General features: G+C 45.0%; 1 pseudogene; it reads right to left on the reverse strand.

Moving 5' to 3' along the window:
- Window positions 1–432: 432 nt before the first annotated feature.
- Window positions 433–599, reverse strand: LOC120399688 (annotated as a pseudogene).
- Window positions 600–6865: the final 6266 nt, after the last annotated feature.

Raw genomic sequence — 6865 nt, forward strand, 5'->3', positions numbered from 1 at the left:
CACTTCTTGAGGAAAATTATTAATTTTAATTATTACCTACATATAAACAGTAACACTGTAAATAAACAATGTACATATTTCCTTTTCATTTTAATGTAAATTGTGAGGTTAGAAATCCCTAGCAATATGCACTCAAATAAATGCTTCAAGATCTCTTTGCAACCAGTTTTAGTAAAATTACACTTTTAAAAAATATTGAGAGAAAACTGTGGTGTTCAAATAGGGAAAACACAGTTTTGTATAACACTGAACGAGAGTCCAACATGAGTCACAAGGAGTTAAAGATTTACTAAGAACTTGCCTGGATAATGCAGTTGCATGCACCAGCGCACTACCCAGGACTGTAGTTTGGGAATACCTGCATTAAACCAGTTGCTGTATTATAACAAGCAGACTAAACATCCTCAGTTCTTTCTCTCTCCTTCTTCCTCCAAGGAGTTCCTGGACACACTTTGTGGAAAGGAAGGAGCAAGCTGTTAGACCATCTTCTAGTTCCAAAAACCCATTTAATACATAATCCCCAGACAGATATGCATCAGACATTAAACCGATAATAATAGATGCTGCACTTGATCTTAGTCAAAAGGCCAAGAAGTGATCATTCTCAGTTCAAAGCCTTGATTTACAAGAAGCACATTGGATCCAATCCTGCTCCCATTTAAGTCAGTAGCAGCAAAATCAAAGAATGTAGGAGCTCCTTTGAAAGAGCAAAGAGTAAGCTTTAGAATGTGGCTGTAGTAGGGAATTTTACAAAGATTCCCACCATACTACCACTAGTTCAGATGAACTGGTATCAGCATTGGTGTGAGCTGTAGTGCACACATGGCATTGGTGGCTTTGGTGTTTCCCCACTGTCATGTTTAGTTGACATGGTGATAAAAGTAATCCTGGGCTCTGGGATCCTAGGTCTCCACTGGTGCTAGGGTTGCCAAGCCTCCAGGATTGGCCCGGGTCTCCCAGAATCGGCCCGGGTCTCCCAGAATCAGCATCGATCTCCCAATGACTATTGAAAGCAATCCAGGAGATTTTAATAGGATATTTTAAGAAAATGATATTACATCATGTTGGGGGGAAAAATCTCCCAGAATAGCTTCAGTCAGATTTGGCAACCCTAACTAGTGCTAACTCTAGTTCAGTTGAGGTAATAGTAGAACCGGGGGGAATATTTTTGTAAAATTCAGTAGTGTTGACAAGGCTTTAGGCCATGTCTATACTAGGAGCGCTTTGTCAGTATAGGTACTTTAGCAGCACAACACTCCAATTTGCAGCTTATTTTATACAGGCCAAATGGAGCCATCATGAGCAAAGCAAGCTATACTGGCAAACACACAGTTATGCCAGCATAACTGTATCTACACTAGAGGCTATGTCGATCAGGAATCACTCCTCTTCACACCCCTGACAGAGATAGCTATATGAGCAGAAGTATGTGCTGTAAACACATGAAGATGAATCCCTTAATTTCATTTGCTTCTATTCATTTAATCATCATATACTCTAATTTTTATTAACCATTCCCATGCTGCTCCTTAGGGCAGTGCAAGACCAGAACCATCTATTCGGGTCCTTTTTAGCAGGCCCATTACTTTTTACAGCATGACAACACACATGCCATTTAGGATGAAACGAGCATTTCTGCTGGATCTGTGCTATATAGGGTAATGTTTTTGTCTTCTGTGGCGTGATTCCTGAGTAATACCAGCACAGACACACAGAATCCTACTTCTGAACTTTTTTGTTTCAGTCAGATTAGGATCTAGCCAATGAAAACCAGCTAAAACTGTATGCTCTAGGGTTCCTATATGAAAATCCAAGTTCTGTTTATTTATTGTTTTGTGTGGGACACAGTATGCTGAACGCATCAGAGCACTGCAGTAGCTTTTTCATGTATTAATGAGGCAGCCAAAAGGGAGGAAATACAAAGCGTTGTAGTAATCCAGTTTCCCTCACTAAAGTGTATCTCAGAGTTGCACCTTTACTTCTTGAATCTGTCAGTTGATAAGTGGTGATTATTTTACTTGTTATCTGATTGTTGCAGAATATATGCTAGCTGTGTTCTCCCGTTTTCCAAATTTTGCCTTTTATGACATTGCACAAAGGGACCTAATGGGAAATATTTGAACATTTGCAACATTTACAGCTAAAGTTCTCCTGGCATTTTCATTACAAATGCCATAAATCAGTCACTTAAAAAGGAAAAATAATCACTCTAGGATGAAATTTATCCTATTCAAATGGAAGGATCTGAATAACTCACCTGAATAATTCCATTTGTTTGAGTGGGACTGCTCGTAGGAGAAGAGACTACTTACATAAGTAAGGATTTTCAGGATCAGGGCCTAGGCCCTGTGTACCAGATTTAAAGCAAATCAATTTGGATGTTGTCAACTTATTTAAAGTTAAAACAAAAAGAAAGACATTCACAGGATTTGACCCACTGTGGTCTAGTCAATTATTGAATGCTTTAAGATTTTTAGATGAAAGGCACCACTCCTGATCTTTCATTGAAGTCAGAGGTAAAACTCCCATTGATTTCAATGGGAACAGAAGAAGGTCCTAATTACAAAATATTAAGATTAATTAATACTGTCAGAATGGTATACCCTTTTTGTCAAATACATGTATGTCTTTAAAAGCTCTTTTGACAGGATTCGCATGCCATACAGTACCTATCTGTTCAAGAGAAGAGATGAATTTGTCCTTTATCTCTCAAGGCCCTGACAAGGTCCTGTAGTTTTAGAGTTATCTAACCTGAGTTAGCTATCCCAATGTAAAATCCTAGTGAAGACAAGGCATTGGTAGTTTTTAATCTCAGTGTAGGTAATTGAGGTATGACCCAGGTGTGGGTGGGGTAGGGTACAGTGATAACTTCAACTAGCCCCACTGAGTCTTGGGCCTGGTCTACAGTACAAAGTTAAGTCGATTTAAGCCACCCTGTTGTCGAGCTAGTTGTGTGTGTGTCTACACTTAAATTTATCTCCCCTCCATGTAAGCTGTCCATTACACCGATATAATAACATCACCTCCCCAAGTGGCATTGAGCCACGGTCAATGTATTGAGGTTGACGCAGTGTGAATGTGGACATTGCATTATCTATGTAGACCCCACCAGTCCTCCAGCAGCTATACCACAATGCCCAAAACTGACAATTGTAAACTCCACTTCCCAGAGGTCACAGAGACCAGAAGCCCCCTCGCCATTTAAAACCCCATGAATTTTTGAAATGACTTTCCCTTATTGCACAGCTTGGCAAGCACAACTACCAGCTCTCCATTGTTGGGTGCAACTGCTCAACCCATCGTGCCGCCTACCATGGGGGGCATGTGAACCACTGGATGTGGGAGGCTAGCCCCTATCCCCTTCCCTTCCACCTGAGGCCCCACTCCTTCAACTCCCACCCCACCCTGGAACCCAGAACCCCCCCACCGTGGCCGCCAGCCCCCTCCCCAGGCTGTCTAGTACCTGCAGCCCCCCCCCCCGCCCAATTCCAGAGCACTGGGAGGGAGAGCACGCAGTGCCACCGCAGCCCCCCCGCAACCCCAGAGCACCAGGAGGGAGAGTGCGCAGTGCCACCACAGCCCCGCCCCCAGCCCCGGAGCGCTGGGAGAGAGAGCGCATAGTGCCCCCACAGCCCCCCCCCCAACCCCAGAGCGCTGGGAGAGACAGAGCGCAGTGCCGGCACAGCTCTGAGAATATGGGTGGCGTAGCCCCAGTCCCTGGAGCCCAGCGGCACTGATGAAGCAGGGCCCTGGTGGAGTGCGGGGGGGGGCACCCCTGGCTGTTTGGGGAGGCCCAGCTTCCCCTACCCACCGCCCATGCAGCCTACACACTCCAGCTCGGAGTAGACAGGAGATATTGGATCTTCTGGTCATATAGGGAGGAGAGGCTGTGCAAGCACAACTATGGACCAGCCATAGAAATGTGGCCATCTATGAGCAGCTTGCACAGGGGATGCAAGAGAAGGGGGTATGACAGGGATCAGCAGCAATGCTGCACGAAAGTGAAGGAACTGCAGCAGGCATATCAGAAGACCAGAGAGACCAACAGTTGATCCAGCACCAAGCCATAGACCTGTTGCTTTTACAAAGAGCTGCATGCCATACTTGGGGGAGACCCCACCACCACCCTGCACAACACCATAGTTACCCCCAAGGAGCCCAAGTCACAGGCACCTGGTTTGAACAGTGAAATGGAAGTGGAGGAAGAAGAGGAAGAGGATGGGAGACCTGTGACTGGGGGGACATGAAAAGCAGTTTGTTTATATACAGAGGGATGTCCTTTGAATCCTCCTGAGAGATCTCAGGAAACTTCCATGGAGGTATACTGCAATCCTGTCCTGAAGGTTTCTAGGGATGGTATCCTTATTTCTTCCACAACAGTAGGACACTTTCCCGCGCAAGTCAGCAATAACTTCAGCAGGCACCATGCAGTAAACGGGCTAGCGGCATATGGGCCCAGGCAGCTTCAGGACACCAGCAGCAGCTGTGCTCTCTCAACCTTTGTTACGCTCAAGAGTGAGATATCGGATAAAACCACCGCTGCCTGTGGAAATGGTACCAGTATCCAGTGCAATTGCCCTACACGCATAGCTTCATGAAACCAAGCAATTCCTTCATCGTTTCCCTCACCCCTGGTGGGCCATACTTACCGTGGCTGGAGCTGTGAGTGGCACTGTGCACAAGCACTCCCAAGCAGAAGCGTCAATAAGCATGTCTTGTTTAAAATTGTAGAGGCACAAGGAAAGGGAGTTCTGAATCTTAACTTTTGCTTTCACTTGTGACTATACTGACAATGGTATCTCTATGCATTTTATCTGTAGCTGGTGCCATTGCAGCCCTGAGATGTTTCCCACTCCACACCTGACCATGATAAGGAGAAGGAAGCAAACAACATGGAAGGATATGTTTGGTGAGATCCTGCAAGCCAGTGCTGCACTGCACCATGAGCAGAGAGTCTGAAGGATGGATGTTGCAGGCTGTGTGGAGAAGGAAAGAGCAGACAAGAGAAAGGCCCAGGAGTCAGAGAGAGGATTGCACCAGGACGAAATGGGGCTTCTCTGTCAGCAAACAGATGCTGCAGACTCTTGTGGATCTACAGCAGGGGTAGGCAACCTATGGCACGGGTGCCAAAGTCGGCACGCGAGCTGATTTTCAGTGGCACTCACACTGCCTGGGTCCTGGCCACCAGTCCGGGGGGCTCTGCATTTTAATTTAATTTTAAATGAAGCTTCTCAAACATTTTAAAAGCCTTATTTACTTTACATACAACAATAGTTTAGTTATAGATTATAGACTTATAGAAAGAGACCTTCTGAAAACGTTAAAATGTATTACTGGTACGTGAAACCTTAAATTAGAGTGAATAAATGAAAACTCGGCACACCACTTCTGAAAGGTTGCTGACCCCTGATCTACAGGTTCAACAATCCCAGGCTCACCTCCTTTTGCAGTCCATAGAGAACTCCAGCATAGCACCCCTTTCGCCCCTCCTCAGCATTCCATGTGGCATCAAGAGTTGCATCCCCTACCACTCCACACTGGGGGACATTTAGGACAACCCCAGCTTCACATACACTAATCTGTGAGAGCCACGGATGATGTATGTGCAGCTAAAATGGACATGACTGTTCCTTTCCCTTCTTTAAGCTCTGTTCCATACATTTATTAAGGTTTTAATGTATTTGCTTTTAACTTGATCAGAATTGTTTTTTTAATGTTTCTGTTACTCAGTAAAAGACTATTGTTTGGAAAATAATTAATCTTTATAAGTTCCCAACCTATGCTGCAGAATGCCTAATGGTAGTGAAAGCACCCACCTAGTTGGTATTGTACTATGTGACACAACTCATGGGACCAATGACAAACACAATGTAATCATCATACAATGTTCAGTAATGCCACAAAATTAACAGGTGCATTGACAGTGTCATATTCATAGATGTGTACTAAGCACCACACAATTTGTAAGAGGCCAGGTAGAGCACAGTACACCACAACATATTACGCTGGCTCTCTGTTAAAGTGCTCTTTCACAGCCTCCTTGAGCTGCAGGGCTCCACACTGAACTCCTCTGATAGCCCTTGTGTCTGGCTGTTAAACCTCCACCCTGGCAGGAACTTTCCTCCCTTTTCTTCACAGATATTATGCAGCCTGTGGCAGGCTGCTACAACCATTAGGATATTTTTCTCAATGAGATCCAAACTTGTAAGTAAACATACTAGCACCCTTTAGCCTACCAAAAGCATATTCGACTGTCATTCTGCACCTGCTGAGCTAACAGTTGAATCTTTCCTTGATGTTGTCAAGGTGGCCAGTGTACGGCTTCAGAGCCAGGGGAGTAAGAGGTACGGCATTTCAACATCGCCACTGGTATACCTCCAATTGGGAAAAAGTCCCCGCTTGTAACTTTCTGAAAAGTCCTGTGTTCTTAAAGGTGTGAGCATCATGCACCTTCTGTGACCAGCCAACATTGATGTCAGTGAAGCATCTCTGGTGATCTATCAGTGCTTGCAAAACCAGAGAAAATAGTCCTTTCTGTTGATGTACTCTATGCCAGGGTGGTCTGGTGCCAAAACAGAGATATGCATGCCATCTATCGCTTCACTGCAGTTCAGGGACCCCATAGCTGAAAAGCCATCCATTATGTCCTGCACATTGCTGAGACTCACTGTTCTGAATAGCAAGAAGGGACTAACGGACCTGCACACTTGCATGAAAATGGCTCCCACAGTAGATTTTCCAACTCCAAAATTATTTCCCACTGATAGCTCAGGGCAGCTCTCATTCTGGTGTCGCTGCACTGGAGGGCTGGGGAGAGCTTGTCACACAGATCCACGAATGTGACCTGGCGTATCCAAAAATTATG

Source organism: Mauremys reevesii, linkage group 2, assembly GCF_016161935.1.
Source record: "Mauremys reevesii isolate NIE-2019 linkage group 2, ASM1616193v1, whole genome shotgun sequence".
Lineage (NCBI taxonomy): Eukaryota > Metazoa > Chordata > Testudines > Geoemydidae > Mauremys > Mauremys reevesii.